This window comes from Ochotona princeps, chromosome X (genome assembly GCF_030435755.1).
Source record: "Ochotona princeps isolate mOchPri1 chromosome X, mOchPri1.hap1, whole genome shotgun sequence".
NCBI lineage: Eukaryota > Metazoa > Chordata > Mammalia > Lagomorpha > Ochotonidae > Ochotona > Ochotona princeps.
Window position 1 is genome coordinate 88,750,535 of NC_080865.1, and position 17,976 is coordinate 88,768,510.

The following is a 17,976-nucleotide window of genomic DNA, read 5'->3' on the forward strand; positions in this document are numbered from 1 at the left end:
CACAGCTATTACCAGCTTTGACTCTAAACTTGGAAAGGCTTGGAGTTTGAATTCTACAAAATTATATAACCCCTCTAACCTCATATTTGCATCTGTAAAATGAGTATTAATGCTTGCTCCAAGTGTTTATATGAGAATTTCATATAAAAGAATATGGAGAACATCTTGCTTGCTCTTGGGATGTAATGCACACTCTGTGGCTAATAGACAACAACAGGAAAACCCGGATGATGCTTTTACCTGGAGAAAAAGCCAGGATAGGAGAAAGTAGGTCCAGAAGTCAGTCCAAAACTAAACTCAGACTAAGCATCACTGTTGTTCAGCGTGTTCATTTTCTGTTGTCATTATCACTTATGAGGGTCAGCAATATGATGTCATTAAACTTTCACCAGAAGTCCTGCAGAAAAGCATGAAGTGAAGGAGAAGAGAACAAAGATACTTCTCTGCTTAGACAAGGGACCATGTTTGACTCAACTTTGTTAAAATGTGGCAGAGGGGAAGAAGAACTACAGGCTGGTTGGCCAGCTCCATGGAGTCTGGATTCCACCCTCCACACATTCCCATCACTTTCTATGTTGCCCTCTTTTATTTTTTTTCTGATTCAATATTGCCCTAGGTATCTATTTTTGCCAGATTTCATGTTAATAGTGATACATTTATACATATATTTTTCAAGGTTCTTTTCCAGTTTACCTATTGTTTATGGAACAAGGTACCAACGAACATGATGACGCACAAAGAAAATAGCTTGTATATTCCTCCTAGGCCTAAACCAGTGATTCATGAACTTTAGTACATCAACAATACCTGGAGGGCTTGTGAAAACACATGACTGGGGACATTCCCAGAATTTCTTCTTTAACAATTTGTTTGTTTATTTATTTAAGAAGCAGAGACACAGAAAAAGAGCAAGAATCCCCATTCTTTGGTTCACTCCCCAGATGCTGACAATGGATACAGTTGGGCCAGGACAACAGGGACTGGGAACCCTATCTGTGCCTCTGATGTGGCTGGCAGAAACCCAATGACTCAAGCCAGCACTGCTGCCTCCTAGGGTTTGCATTAGCGGCAAGTGGGAGTCAGAAACTAGAACTAGAACCTGAACCCAGTTACTCCAGTATGGAAAACCAAGAGTGTCTTAATTGCTAGGCCAAATGCCCTCACCTCCTCCCACACCAGCTTTGTTTAAATGGTGATTTGGGAATGGTATGCTTTTCTAACATGTTCCCACAGGGTGCTGATACTGCTGGGCCAGGGACCACATTTTGAGGACCCCCAAGGATCTAGAACAGGAACTAGCAAACGCGGGTAAACTTGAGACTTTATGGAAAATACAGTGTTTGTCACAATGGCTAACCACTGTGGTAGTGTGAAAGCAGCTATAAACTATAGCTAAACCCATGAGCATGGATGGGATCCAGTAATATCTTATGGATGGGACACTGAAATTTGAATTCCATATAATGAAAATTTATTCTTTTAATTTTTGTCAACAACTCGAAACATAAAAACCATTCTTAGGTCAAGGAGCGTACAAAAATGGCCTTTTATGCTAAGCTTCCCGAGCACTGCACAAAAGACATTCATTATCCAACAGAGATAAAATAAATACAAGTGGAGCAAAGAGTACTGAACATCTGAGAAGGTCATCTGAACATCTCAATAGTTATCTGAGAAATGCAAAGTTTTTTTAATAAGAGTTGTTTATTTAAAAAGTGGAGCATTACAGAAAGAGGGAGAGGGAGCAAGAGAAGGAGAAAGATTCCATCCCGTGTTTCAATCTCTAAAATGACAGTTAACAGCCAGGACTGGGCCAAACGAGGAAGCTAGGAGCCAGGAATTCTGAACCTCCCACATACTTGGATGCTAGGCAATCAAGTATTTGAGCCATCATCCGTTGTTTCCCAGGAGCACTGTTAGAGGGTTATATCAGAGCAGAGTAGCTGGGACTTGAACTGGCCCTCTGATGTGGGATACTGGCATTAGAAGCAGTGGTTTAACACTGGCCATAGTTGGCTTTACTTTGCTTTGTCAGACTTTGTCTCAGATATCTTACCCTCTGCCCCACGCTACTCCCCTGCCTTTCTTTAACAGGTATTGATAGCTAATAAAAATCTTGAACCCAAATGAAATAGACACGAGACAGCTAAATGGTACCTTATAGCCATTTTAAGGTATATAGCAGCTGGTCCTGTATATGAACTAAAATTGAAATGTCAATGAGCTAATCATAGGTTGTGGTTAAGAACTTGCTTCTTTTTTTTCTTTTTCTTTTTTTTTTTTTAACATACTGGTTACGCAAAACCTTGTCAATTCCATAATGTTACAAATTGCTGTTGATGTTATATTGAGACTCTTAATTGACTGGGATGATATTCTACCAGCTCTGACTTTGGACCAGAAATGGTCTCCCCAAGAAACTGTTCAACCCATCTGGACAATAAGTAGCTGGACTCTATGCTTGGTATACGTTTGCAAGGAAAGAATCTTGATGGAATTTGAACTGTAATACTGCATCAAGGTGGAGGAATCCACCAGGGGGGAGGGGAGGGAAAGGGGTGGGGGATTCCCAGAGCCTATGAAACTGTCACATAATGCATAATAATTAATTAAAAAAAATTAAAAAAAAAATCTTGAACCCAACACTCTATTTCAAATTTTCTTTCTGGAGAGCCCAATCTATGACAGCTTTGTCTCAGTAATTCCAACAGAATAATGCAAGCTTATGTAAGAATCATTAAGGGCTCAGCACAGTATCCTAGAGGCTAAAATTCTTGCCTTGAACATGCTGGGAACCCATATGGGTGCCGGTTCCCATCTAGCTCCCTGATTGTGGCCTAGGAAAGCTGTGGAGGACGGCCCAAAGCCTTAGCACCCTGCACCCTCATGGGCAACCTGGAAGAGACTCTTGGCTCCTGGCTTTGGATTTGCTCAGCTCCAGACATTGCAGCCACTTAGGGAGTGAATCATTGGATGAAAGATCTTCCTCTCTGTATATCTGGCTTTCTAAAAAAAAAAAATCATTCATGTTGTTATGGTGCACCAAAAACTACATGAGAGTATGTCCATAGCAACTTTTTGCTTGTAATAACAGAATACTGGAAACCACCTAATGACTATCAACAGAAGAATAAATGAGTTGCTACAATGGAGTATTACACACCAATGAAAATGAATGGCATTTATGTACACATGCATGACAATATTAAATGAAAAAAGCAAATATAAGAGTACATACATATGATGCCATCCATGTAGAATTCAGAATACAAGCAAAGATATTTATGGTAAGGCCTGGTATGATGGCTCAATTGGCTAATCCTTCCCTTGCAAGTGCCAGGATCCCATATGGGTGCCAGTTCATGTCCCAGTTGCTCCACTTCCCATCCAGCTCCCTGCTTGTAGCCTGGGAAAGCAGTAGAGGATGGCCCAAAGTCTTGGGACCTTGCACCCATGTGGGAGGCCAGGAAGGAGCTCCTGGCTCCTAGTTTCAGATCAGCCCAGCTCTGGCTGTTGCAACCATTTGGGGATTGAACCAGCACATGGAAGATGTTTCTCTCTGTCTCTCCTTCTCTCTTTAAATCTGCCTCCTTTCCAAAGAAAATAAATAAATCTTTTAAAAATATATGTACTTATGGCCACATTTACAAGTGAAAAAAAATTTTAAAAAGAAACAAAAAAGATTGGCAGGGAACTCATGACAATGGTGATGTCCAGGGATGAAGTACAGCATACACCTTGCCCAAAAGAGACAGAAGATTTTCTGTGACAACTTCACCAGGGTATTGTGCCTGCGTACCAGCCTTAGTTTTACTCTGTGTGAGAGGAGAAGGAATGACAAGAGAGAGGTGTCTGGTATGGGAGTGTCTTTTAAAGTGCTGATAATATTCACTCTCTAGACCTCAGTAAAGGTTGCATAAACATTCATTTTTAAATTGCTCATTAAGCTGTGTATATATGTTTTATGTACCTGAAAAGAAGGAAATAATAAATATTTTACAAGAAACTATAAATAGCTGTGATAAGTAGCCGTGATGGCAACATCCCATAGGGTTCCTATTTGAGTCTCAGTTTCTCCACTTCCAATACAATTCCCTGCTGCTGTACCCGGGAAAACAATGAAGGTGGCCCAAGTGCTTGAGCCCCTGCACCCACATGGGAGACTTGGAGGATTCAGACTCCTGGCTCTTGGCTTCTGCCTTGCCCAGCCCCAGCTGTTGCAAGACCATTTGAGGAGTGAACTAGCAGATGGAAGAGGTGGGACTCTGACTTTCAAATAGAATAAGCTTTTTTTAAAAAATGTAATTGTAAAGCACTGCAAAGATGATGGGTGAGCAAGTGGAGATAAGCATGACTCAAGCTCATCATGTGCTTGTTCATCTGTAACAATATTATACAGAACAGACCTTGAGAAACTCTATAAGAGGTACATGGAGACACTGTTGTTCAGAAGAGAAGAGTATTCCTTTTCAGCTGAGAGGCAACAGGAGGAAAACTTCAAAGACGAAGGACCCTTTGAGGTAAGCATTGAAGAATAGAGGCTTCTAGCCGATATGGTTGCATAGCAGATTAGGGGAAAGATGGCATTAGCACTGAAATGGAGATCAATATAAACAGCATGTGATCAAGAAATGAAATATTTAAATTGACAGGAGCAGCATTTCCCAATGTGTTTTGATTTCAAATACCCTTAGGAGCCTTCCAAATCCTTCAGCATTGTCTGCAAGATCGTGTAGGTTCCACAGATACATATGGAAATGCAACTGTGCTAGGTGCCAGGCACTAGATACTCAGCTGCAAGCAAAGCAGACAAGGTTCTGGAGGTTACATGGGTCATATCTGCATTAATTCTCTTCTAGAGGCTCCATTCTTCCTGAGAACAGAAAGCAATGTAGACTTGTGCAAAGACGAAACTCAGTTGTTTCAATGTTTGGGGTTTTGTGAGTCGTGTTGAGTTCCATGGCAATCAGATTTAGGCTTTACTGTCTCCTTCTTGACCCTTGTGTTGACTTTGAACTCCAGAGTATATGCAAGACTGAAGTAACAATGGTACTGAGCAGGACCTCTGATTTTTGTGTTCTTGATATGGTTTTCACTGACCTTCCTTGCCCTGGGATATGCAGTCATCCTGTCATCTAACCTTGTTGCCATTCACTGAGGTAACCTTTAAAAGGATATTTATGACCTATAAAAACAGTCCCTACTAGTCCCCAGTGTGGTGGTACCATGGCCACAAGACCTCAGGTTCTGCACCCAAGAATTAAGAGTGGGGCTGGCCAGACTGCAACATCCACCAGCACACACAAAGGCCGAGATGGAGGAGGTGGACTATGCCAGGCAAGAGCCTAAGCATGCCTGAGATCTGGGTCCGGGAATGGGCCAGGTGGGGGAACTTGGGGACCTCCCTTGTGGGCTGTTGCTCTGTGATTTAGGCCTAGATAGGTGTTGGTCAGATCAGACAGGGCTGTTCCTTGTTGCAGGTATGTGGGCTGGCCTGGGAGAGGAGGGGATCAAACCATAGCACATTGGCTTGTGCAGGAGCCAGGATGGGGTGCAGGCCATGCTGGGCTAGGCTATCATACCTATCAGTTTGTGTGAGCCAAGGGTAGGAGCCGACTGGGCAAGGCTAGGCTGCAACACCCACCAGCGAGAGTTGGGAATAAATGCAGGCTGGGCAAGGTCAAGCTGCAGCATCTGATGGCAAAGGCGAGGATGAGGGGTGGACTACGCAGAGCTGGGTCAGAGCAACCACTGGCACACAAAAGATCTGTGGCTGTGAACAGGCCTGGTTGGGGAGCTAAGAGGATGTCCTGGCTGGGTTGTGGCCCCAACTAGTGAACACAAAAGCTGGACTTGGGGCAGTGAACTGGGCTGGACATGACTACAGCATCCTTTGGCATGTATGTGAACTGGGTCTGGACTGTGCCAGGCTGGGCTAGACTCCAGCACCCACTGGTGTTCACAGGAGCCAGGGTGGGTGTGAGATGGGCTAGGCTGGATCTATGGGTGGACCAGGTGGGCCTGGGCCGTAGCACTCAATGTTGAGAGCCGGAATAGGTGTGGGCCAATGGCCAAAGGTGTTGTTCCTGCCAGGACAGGAAGTAAGTCAAGTTAGGCTGGGCCAAGGACCCACTGGTATGCATGAGATCTGCCACTGGGATAGAGGAGTGTGGGGAACTCCTCTGTCAGGAAGCACTCCCTGCAGGTGAGTGCAAGAACTGAGGCTGAGAGCTGCCCAGACCAGGTCAGGTTACAGTACTCACTGGCCTGCATGTGAGTCAGGTCTGGCAGTAAGCTGGGCTGGGCCGGTTCATAGCATTTACTGGCAAATGGGAGAACTAGGACAGGGTGAAGGACAGGCCAGGTTGGGCCACAGCACCAGCCAGTTCACATTAGTGCCATGCCAACCTGGGCTGCAGCACCTACCAGCAAACATAAGACCCGGGATGGGGCAAGGGGGACGAGCCTAATAGGGGAGCTGTGGGGGCTCCCCTGCTGGGCCAGTGCTCCCAGTGAGAGCCGAGATTGGGGGCAGACCAGGCTGGGCAGGGTCACAAAGCCCATTGACCTGCATGTGAGCTGGTTCAGGGGGAGAGCCAGGATAAGCTAAGCAACCATATCCAATGATACATACAAATTGGGCTTTGACACAGCATCAGCTGGCAAGTGCCAGGAATGGGGGCAAATCCTATCACGCTAGACTGCAGAACTACCTGGAAAGTGCAAGATCCAGGGCTGGTAGTGGGCCTAGTAGGGAAACTGTGGGCACCTCTCTGATGGGCTGCAGCTTCCACCAGTGAGCATGAGAACCAGGGCTGGGGTGGGCCTGGATGGACAGGCAGTAGCACCTGGTGTCATAAGTGTGGGCTGGATAGTGGGGTCAGTTGGGCTGAGCTAGGCTGCAGCACCCATTGGTTTGTATGAGAACTGAATAGGATGCAGGACAGACTGGACCAGTCTGCTGCACATACTGGCATGTGCAAGAATCATGGCTGGGGGCAGGCCTGGTGGTGACTATTGGGGATCACTCCAACTGGACTATAGTTGCTGCTGATGTGCATAAGAGCCGAGTGTGTGGTGAGCAGTGTTGGTTTGGGCCACAGCATCTACTGATTTGCGTATGAGATGGAGCTGGGGACAGAACTGACCCGGCAACTACAACCACTAGTATGTGTGTAGACTGATGTGGGTTATGGTCTGAACCGGACCCCGCACTGGCTTGCACACAGAGGATTCAGGTCAGGGGTCACCTCAGATGAGGTTTCTGAACTGCTGGACTCAGAACTCCAACTGGGCCTCCTTGGCTGCTGAAGCCAGTGTAGTGGACAGCATGCCCAGATGAACATGGGGAACATGACAGCTCCTTGAGGTCTGCAGAGGCCATATAGGACCATGGCGGAGGATGGAAGGCATAACAAATTGGACAGCTGTCCCGGCCAAGCTTTAACAGCAAATATCTGGATGAGTGGAGACTCTAAGGTGGACTATGTCAGCCAATTGACCTTGAAATGATTTTCTCATCCTTGGAGCAATGAAATCACCAGCATCTCAGAATTATCAAAACCAATTGAGCAGTGCCCTGGAAGCATGCTCCATATTGGGAACCCTGGGATGAGATCAAGTGGCTGTCCCCCTTCGACAGGTACTGGTGGGGTTATAATGCTGGGTGTGACCTTCTCCCCTTATCTCCTCCCTTCTCCAAGATACAGGAAGAAGAAAAAGAAAATTGGAAACAATAGTATCATCCACTTTCCCCTAATCCTCCACCCTTCCTTCCCTAACCAGTGATTCACATGGGCATGCAACCTTTTCAACTATGTAAACATCATCAGAAATGAAATAAAAAATTAATACTCCAGCTTTTAATTCTCTTTTCCTATTTACTCACCCCTTTCAATTCTGAGGCTGTTGTTAACTGGGGTAGACAGGTAGGGTGAAGAGCATAACACGTCTTTGATCAGCTGGGACTCTTCCCAAATCTTTGTCTTGCCTCCTGGACAAATCTTAAAATGATTTAATAAAAACCAAGAATATGTTCTTTACTCTTTCATGACATTCATTGGAGTTGAAACCAGACTCACATCTCACTGCCTGCACTAAAAAATGTCACAAAGGAATGTGGTGATGGTGGTGGTGGTTGGGGGGAGGGGCAGCACAATGGCACAACTGGCTAATCCTCCACTTCCAAGTGCAAGCATCCTATTTAGGTGCTGGTTCTGTTCCAGTGGCTCCACTTCCCATCCAGCTCCCTACTTGTGACCTGGGAAAGCAGTGGAGAATGGCAGAAAGCCTTGGGACCCTGCACCCATGTGGGAGATCTAGAAGAAGCTCCTGGATCCTGGCTTTGGATCGGCTCAGCTTCGGCTGCTGTGGCCACTTGGGGAGTGAAACAACAGACAGAAGATCTTTCTCTCTGTCTCTCCTCTGTAAATTTGCCTTTCCAACGAAAATAAATAAACCTTTAAAAACAACACCAAAAGAAAAATATCACCAAGTATGGGTAGAGGGGAGCTCAGACAAACTTCAGATTATCCTATCCTGTCCTTTGCAGTATACATGAAACTTCACTAGACCCTACTGCGTTGATAAATGGGGAGAAGAAAAATTTCAAGACCTGATTTTTTTTTAGTAGTTAAGTGCCTTAAAAAAAATCACAGTGCTTACTTTAATTTTGTGTACAGAAAATGTGTATGTTTTGTTTCTAATCTCATCATTTTACTTCTCATATGCCGCTAATCTTTATTTCCAGCAAGCAAGAAACCAGATTGAATTTAGCCTTAATTATTTGCTCTTTTAAGGTTTTCAAAGTACTTGAGAAATTTTTACGTGCTATGTAAGAATTTCTATCAGATAAATGCAGCTTATTCATTTCCTGAGTGTCATCTTGAGAATTTGTAGAATTTTTATTACCTTTATGTGCTATTTTTCAACATCACCATCTCTTGGTTTTACATTATATATCATATAATATATCATATAATATATGTTATCTCTTATATATTAATCCCTTAGATAATATATAATATTATAATATTATAATTTATATGATAATATAGAATAATCTACATATACTATATTATACAATATATTGTATATTATATATGTAATATATAATATTTAATAATATATTATATTAGATATAATGTAAAACCCTGAAAAAGACATGACCAAGATGGCAAACTAACAGTGTTCAGCTGCATGATCAACCAAGTAACTGAGTCATGGGCACAGTCATCTGTAAAGGGAATGATGGACCCAGCAAAAATTCATAAACAGTAGTCTTGGGAAATAACTATGAAAAAATACCTTGAGGACTGATGCTTGGCACCTTACATGCCAGGCTGACCTCACTATTCTTTCAGCACAGTCTTTCCAGTTTCTGAGAGGAAGCAGGTGGATATGGGCGGTGCTTAGGCTGCCTGAGAGTCAGCAAGCAGAAAGGCACACCTAACCTGGAAGAAGGAAGCAGGCCTGGAGGCGGGGAGGAAAGGAAGAAACTAGCCAGAGTAGGAATGCTGTAGCAAACGGAAGGTACTATTTAAAGGCAGAGAAGGAGGAGCTGGAGGGCACTGTGTGCCAGAGGCTAGTGTCTCCTGCGTGCTGGGCCTGTCCCCATCACACCAGGACTGTAGGTAATAGGCCATGGCCCCAGGTCACAAACCTTTCTCTCTCCAAAGTCTGCAAAGACTGAGAATAGAAATATGTAAATAAAATATGTAAAGAGAGATATATCATAGAAATGCAGAAATAAAAAGGAAGTCTTTTTTGTCCTTTCTATGTATAAACTGTTATCTGTTGAATTTGTACAGATGAGAAGCAAGCCTTCTCAACTAGTGGTGATTTAAAAATCAATGAATCATTTATGCCTCTGCTCTGCCTGCCTCCCAGCCTCCGGCTGTCGACTCACCTACACACCGTCCTTCCCAACCTCATCTGTTTCAGGCAAGCCTGTTTTTGCCTTCTTAGGCCCTAAGCTCCATCGCTTGTACAGGCTACAGCCAGCATCATATTAAATGTATTAAAACGCACCCGCATCCTGCATTAAACATTTATACTATTGCTATAAATTTTTGAGAGGGCTTTTGTATTTTTGTTTTGGAGACTGTTCGCACCTAATTTAATTTTATAATGGCTGTGATTTCGCTATAATAATTATGCATTCTCAGGAATTCTGGGGAAGTGAGAGGGTCCAACTGGAAAATTTTCAAACGTAATGAATTCTTAAATAAATGCTAAGCTAAACAACTAATAAACCCAGTAAAGCATTCTAGTTTGTACCTATTTAACAGTTTAAAAAATTATTTTTGAAGTTGTCATTTTCTTCTGGAATTTTCTAATATTTTTCAAGATCTTAATTTTTTTAATCTGCTTTCTGAAAAGCTTATAAGTGCCCCAGACACTTAATGATAGGTGTCTAATTCAAATGTACCTATGTGTGCAGTAAGGGGTGGGTGCATCCAGGATTTGGGGGTGGGTGGGTGCAAGTGGTGAAAGTCATGTTTTCTTGAGACTAGAATTTCAATGATGTGAATTGTGTGCAATGATCATGTAATTCATTGCATTGGGTGTCTCTGATATTGAGTCTGTCCTTTTGTGAGACACCTTGTTGTCTAGTGTCCTCTTACTCCAATATATTTACTGAGCAACTACAGTATGCCAGACACTATTTTAGGTGACAAGGAGACTGTAGACTTTGAGGAAGAAGTGTTTTGTCTTTTCTCTAAGGGTGCCTTATCTAGCTCCACCTTTCAATCATTGAGGGACTTTGTTTGCAAATCTACCTCCCTCTGCCAGTATCTCAACACCTGCCCTCACCAGTCTTTGCTAGGTATTTTCCATTTGCTTTAACATGACTTCAAAATTTGTCAAGACCTTCTGCTTGACCCTTCAAATTAATTCCATTGAAATAGTATTCCGCGTCATCATTCTGTTAATGAAATACTTGATATTTGCTCCCTTTTTATATATAATTTTTTAAAGGCTATTTTGCTTCTTTTTCTTTTCAAACCTCTTCAATACATGGTTTGTTGTCTCCATTTGCTCATGATACATCTGCTCCTCGATTCTCTGCCATCTTGTTTCTATCCTGTCTATGTATTTTTCTTTAATTTTATGCATTTTTATTTACTTGAAAAGTAGAAAGACAGACAGAGATCTCCCATTTGCAGATTCACTCCCCCAACTACTCACAACAGCCAGGATTGGGCCAGGACAGTTAGAAGCCAGGAGCTGTGAACTAATTCAGCCTCTCTACTTACTGAAGCTACATGTTTAAGGTGGTGACACGCAGATCAGAATCCCTTAGATTATCATTAATTGATTATTTGCATTGAAAAATATTATCCTAATCTGTGGCTTGTCTTTTCAACTTATATACACCGTCTTGAAATGCATATATTTTGAAAGTTAATTTAGTTGAAGATACTCTCATTCTTACAACAAATCATAAAGATACTCTATTCTGCAAGTTGCAAAAATGTTCTCCCTTTATTTAGGTCTTTAATCTACTTGGAATTGATTTTTTTTCCTCTGTCATGTGAGGTAGATCTAATTTTCTAGTGAACTGTGTGAGATATTCAAAGAAAATCTTTCAGCTATCATTTTCATTGTCTCATTTTCAGCATTTGACATTGTAAACCCTTTCCCATGGATATTTCTCTAGTCATTGATTGCAAATGATGTCCACTGCAGGAATGTACATGAAATGATATAACCCAATGTCTGTATTCACTAGCCAAATCTACCAAATCATGTGACATCAACATTCAGATAAGTTTTAAGAAGAAGTATTTCATATATAGTTGATGTTCCCTGTCTGCTCCTCCTCAATCCCATTCCTCTTCCTCCCTTCAATTTGATGCTCATGCTCTTTCATGTATTATATGTTATTAATCCATATCTGTGTGGTCCTGAGGAACAGATGATATTTTCAGACTTTATATACATATTATACCATATATGTTTTACAGTTGGCTTTTTTGCTCAGCATTATATTTTTAAGATTTAGGTCTGCCACTACAAATAACTCCAATCCATTCATTTTAATTTCAAAATAGTATTCAATTTCACAAACACTATGATTTGCTCAACAAATGCCAACATATTTAATTTGCTTCCATTTTTTGAGATTACAAAAAATGCTGCAATAGACATTCATTTGTTGTGGAGTACAAGATTGATCACACTGGACCCAAGCGTAGGATGTTACGAGGAGTCCTTATTTCCCAAGCTTGGTGACAGTAGCTCCTGCTACACTCCAGGAGCCACTGCACCAAGTTGCCCAAAGTCAGGGGTTTTTAAACTCTCATCCTCCAATCAGATTGAGAGCCACGCAATACAAAGTTTCCATGTGCAGGAGGCAGAAAGGCAGTTACCAGAGCCCAAAGTTTTCCTGTAGCTATCCTAATCTAGTATACTAGCAGGCAGGAGGGGCCAGGTGCACCAAGCTTGGAGCCTGGGGAGTGATTTCCATGCTGACAATTGTCCTGAATGGTGCAGAAGATGGGAAGAGGTTCAATTAACTTGAAGGGGCGCTTTCAATTAACATGAATGGTGCAAGAGGAGGTGGTAATGGCAGGGTGTAGAAACTGTTGCTGTGTTCTGTCTACTGTCAAGCAGGTGTGAGCTACCAATGGCTGTACCCCAGAACATTCCCCACTGGTGTTCTAACACTTGAGTGAAATTATTGACTCAATCTCACATCCAGTGAAACCCTATCTGGTTTGTAGAATTTACTCCAGTTTTCTAATATCTGCATCTCAGAGCTCCCACTCATACAGGGTAATAGCATTATGATAGAGAACAAGAGTCTAATCTTTATTGGATCTCCAATGTGTTGAACAGTCGTTTTATCTTCCAGTTTCAGTGTGGCCTTCTTTAGCCAGGAATGATGAATTCAGGGGTTGAGTCCTGCCACTTTCACAGCCTTGGAGGTGTGGTCGGGATCATCTGCTAAGGTCCTTTCCAGCGAGGTTCTAGGCCTGCAGGTGATATGTCCTAATCCATATGATGTCTCTAGGCTGGTACACAGGGGGTGGGGGTTCCATGAGTGTCCACTGCAGCCTGAGAGAGCCAGAGCTGGGGATTGGCCTTGTGATAGGTCTGCTGCACCACCTGGAGAGACCTGTCAGCTAGTGAGTAACCTGTTGTAGTTACATCCACCTTCTGTCCTCTTCACTGGAATCCAGTCTGTTGGACTAGACTGGGTCAAGGAAGGCTATCAGCAGTACTTTGGTAGGCCCCACTGGTGTTAGGGCCACCTCAAAACTGTTCCATTAGCGTGGTAGTTGTCTTTAGTCTGGGATGACTTAAGTAGTCACATACAGAATGATTTGGGGGCAAGGTGGCTGAATTAATAACCAGTTATTTACCTTTTACTCCGAAAGTGGCAGTGCACACTGCTTAACTGCACACAAATGAACTATTCCATTTCCAGAGTACATCACAAACAGCTATTCTGTTAGTGACAATGTCTCGACCTTAATCCTTACTTCCTCAGTTCTGAAACAGGGACCCATTTTAGGGGATACAGTTCTACAGAGTCTTCTGTAACAATTACTAACAACAATTACACATAAGAACCCTTCCTTCACACCTCTTGGCTTAAATCAGTTTGGTTTAGGGTTGACACAGGTGACTCCATTTTGATTTTCATGCCCTCTTTGCAGTTAGGATTAATTTCCAAAGTCAATTGTCCCTCATTGCCAGGTTGAATTAGATCTGATTGTTGATCCAGTTCCACATTGGCAGGGAAATATCTGACAACAGGAGTTAGTGTCAAATACCCTTTAAAGCCACATTTAGCAACAAAGAGGTTTTGGGAGGATTGGTTCCTATGCCAATCTCACCCGATGCTTACAGCAATCTATTCTTCAGGTATGAGTTACTATCTGAAAGTGCTAGCCACCATTACCTTGATAGGAACTGACTTCTGTATACTTTTAATAGGCAACAGATACAGAGTTCAAACAAAAGATATACATTAAAGTCTTTAAGTCAAGTTTGTACCCCCAAAACAATGAACAGTCTTACAGTCTATTAAGATATACAATTGACTCTTCATATAGGTAATGACTAACCATTACAACATCAGACCCAGAAAACTTTCAAGGTTAGCAAAGCTAAAAGCAATGGACAGATTTACAAGTGCACTGTAGTTTGTTGCTTGACTGTTAATCAACTTTCGAAAGGCAAAAGATTTGTATGATCTGAAGAGAACCAGAGTATTGTTAATCAACTTTTAAAGCTAAAATGGCAATCTAAGACACAGATTTTTTAATTGCAGTGTTGCAGGGCATTTACAAAAGTTACCTTAGTTCTTGTCTCACACTATTTTCACATAGACAATGTCAGTAAACAAAGTAATATTTCTGTTATGATAAAGACAAATTCTAGCTGAACTCATACACTCACATTGCCAGATAGAAACCCCACAAATCCTCAGAAAAGGTGTTTTGCATTTCAGTGGAACCAGATGAGGGGAAGGCGAACAATTTATCCGCACAGAGAAGTTTCCCAAAGTATGGGAAAATTGTAGGAAAAGTTTTCCTGAACATTAGAATACAGGAAGTGTTATTTTTGTATATACAGCCAACAGTATTTTAACTTATCCAATTCATCAACCTTAAAGGTGAAACTTATATTCACTTGTCCCCATAAATCTGAATGCAAATGTTTTGGAGAATGCAAGCTACAGGTAATAAAAACTTTAAATACCTTAAACTCATTAATTGGCAAAAACATTTGTACTCAGTCCACACAGTATTTTGAAAGCACCTGAAGGATTTTATAAAACTTTTTGGCAGTACTTTGCATATAATCCGAATGGCCAAATTAGTTATTATCCTTATCAGAAGAAAGAAAGGCTTTTTTTTTTTTTTACATTCTTCTCATTTTAAGACCCCGAGGGGCCCATCTGGAAATCCCAAAACCAGAGGAACTAATCTATCAAAGATGCCAACAGACCTGAAAAGTATCTGATCAGACCAGAATTTGTCATCACCACAAATAATATCTACGTATTTTTGTCAAGTTATAGATTACAGTTACAGTTTATAGGTTACAGATCACGTTCACACTTACAAAGTGATCACTCAAATATTTCAAAGTAAACATTTATCCCCAAAGCAACCTTTATTCTTTTTAAAGCTCTGCTCTTCCCAACTGTAAAACAGCACTCACCCAGGGGACTATTAGATTGAAACTCTGATTAGCAGTGATTATCTCAGCACAGGACCTGTTGAACCACGTAGTTTTAAGACAAAAGAAGACAGACATGATAGACAAGTGGCCACCACACCCTCACAATCTTTACAGGACAAACCCGACAGACACAATCCACAACCCTGATAACAAATCAGACCTGACAGACACAATCCAGACCCTGACAGACACAATCCAGACCCTGGCAGACACATGTCAAACCCAATCATAACCCTGACAGGAACCCAAGCCTGATGGGAACCCAAATCCAATAGGAACCCAAACCTGACGGGAACCCAAAAACCTGGGAACCCAACCTGATGGGAATTCAGAAACCTAGGGACCCAAACCTGATGGGAATTCAGAAACCCAGGACACAGTGTACAAATGTTAGGCTTCTGCCATAATCTAGACCTAGAAATCTTATGAGACATTGTCAAATTGTTCTTCACCACAGCTCTGTCAAACCTACTCTGAATATATTGGTATTGTGAGTTTTTAAATTTCTGCCAAACCAATAGAAATGATATCTCACGGTTTTATTTTGCAGTTTTCCTGAATAGTAATAAAGTCAGATATCTTTTCATGTTTCATCTGCCATTTGTGTTTCCTTGACTATGAATGACTTTTTTTATGCATTTTGTCAAATTTTCTACAAAGTTTCTTTTTCTTATGGGAGTTCTTATCATCCTCCATGCTAATTCATTCACCTAATGAAGCCTTTTCTAGCAGCTTCTTTGCTCCAGGAATGATTCTTGGTGCTGATAATATACCTGTGAACAAAATAGAAAACCAAAACCAACACAACACAACCCCACTTGCCATCATGGGATTTGAATTGTAATAAGGGAAAATCCACACACTCAAAAAAATTGATAGGTACAGGGTGGTGGGGCATGGGCAGTGCTGGTGCAGCAGTTAGAATGATGCTCAGATCGCCTCTCGGCCTTCTGGCTAAGATCATGTGTAGAATGATGCTTGGAATGCTCACATCCAATAACAGAGCGTTTGGTCCAAGTCCCTGCTCCTCTGCTTCCAGTCTGGCTTCCAGCTTATTTGCATACCAGTAGGGAGCAGATAAACTTCAAGAAATTCTCTTCCTGCCATTCATGTGGAAGACACTGATGGAGTTTCCATTTCCCACCTTTCGTCTGGCCCAGCCTTGGGCAGGGAATCAGCAAGTGGAAGATTTTTTTTTCTCTCTCTTCTCTTTTCAAATTAAATGAAAACAAATAGATATTAGTAAGTACAATATATGTGTGGTGAATCGTGATAAATTCTTTTTTTAAAGAATTATTTGTTTTATTACAAAGTCAGATAAACAGAGAGGAGGAGAGACAGAGAAGATCTTCTGTCTGATGATTCACTCCTCAAGCAGCTGCAATGGCTGGAGCTGAGCAAATCCGAAGCTAGGAGCCAGGAACTTCCTCTGGGTCTTCCATGCAGGTGCAGAATCCTAAGGCTTTTGGTCATCCTTGACTGCTTTCCCAGACCACATGCAGGGAGCTGGATGGGAGGCAGGGCTGCTGGGATTAGAACTGGCACCCATATGGGATCCTGGCGCTTTCGAGGTAAGGACTTTAGCCACTAGGCCACGGCACCAGGCCCTAATCGTGATAAATTCTTTAACAAAAAATGAATGGGAGAGGCTGGCAAGATGGCATAGCAAAATAATCCTCTGCTTGCGACTGCAGCATCCCATATGGGTGCCAGTTCAAGTCCTGGCTGTACCACTTCCCAGTCAGCTCCCTGATTATGGCCTGGGAAAGCAGCAGAGGATGACTCAAGTCCTTGGGACCCTGCATCCATGTGGAAGACCTGAAAGAAGTTCCTGACAGCTAGCTATAGATTGGCTCAGCTCTGGCCATTGTGGCCATTTGGGGAATTAGCTGATGAAAGCTTTCTCTCTCTCTTTCTCTAACTTGGATTTTAAAATAAATAAATAAATAAATACGTTTTTGAAAGTGACTGGGAGACACATAGAGAACATGTATGCGTAGTGTGGTATAAGGAATTGCAGTTTTAAATAAAGTCTTCCACGAATCCCTCACTGATAAAATGGCATTTATACAAAGGCCTAATGGAGGTGAGAGGTCAGGCAGGATGAACAGCAAGTACAAAGGCCCTGAGCCCATGTGACTCAGCAGAGCAAGTGTAGGGAGAAAAAATCCAAAAGGTGATGACATCCAGATCAGAATCTCTTAGATTATCATTTATTGATTATTTGCATTGAAAAATGTTTTCCTAGTCTGTGGCTTGTCTTTTCAATTTATTTATTTATTTTTTTAAAGATTTATTTATTTTTATTACAAAGTCAGATACACAGAGAGGAGGAGAGACAGAGAGGAAGATCTTCCGTCCTATGGTTCACTCCCCAAGTGAGCCGCAATGGCCGGTGCTATGCTGATCTGAAGCCGGGAACCAGGAACTTCTTCCAGGTCCCCCACACGGGTGCAGGGTCCCAAAGCATAGGGATTTGCCTCGACTACTTTCCCAGGCCACAGGCAGGGAGCTGGATGGGAAGTGGAGCTGCTGGGATTAGAACCGGCGCCCATATGGGATCCTGGCGCGCGTTCAAGGCGAGGACTTTAGCCACTAGGCCACGGCGCCAGGCCCTGTCTTTTCAATTTATATACACTGTGTCGAAATACACATATTTTAAACTTAATTTAGTTCAAGATACTCTCATTCTTACAACAAATCATAAAGATATTCTCTTTATTCTGCAAGTTGCAAACATTTCTTCCCTTATTTATATCGTTCATCTACCTGGAA

At 42.2% G+C, this 17,976-nt stretch overlaps 1 protein-coding gene across 1 annotated transcript in view; it reads left to right on the forward strand.

Moving 5' to 3' along the window:
- The first annotated feature begins 4,394 nt into the window (after positions 1–4,394).
- OCRL (OCRL inositol polyphosphate-5-phosphatase) overlaps positions 4,395–17,976 on the forward strand; it is a 72,401-nt gene continuing 58,819 nt past the window's right edge. The window contains exon 1 of the mRNA XM_058658318.1: positions 4,395–4,520. The gene's annotated coding sequence lies outside the window, so the exon portion shown is untranslated. The remainder of the gene's footprint in view (positions 4,521–17,976) is intronic.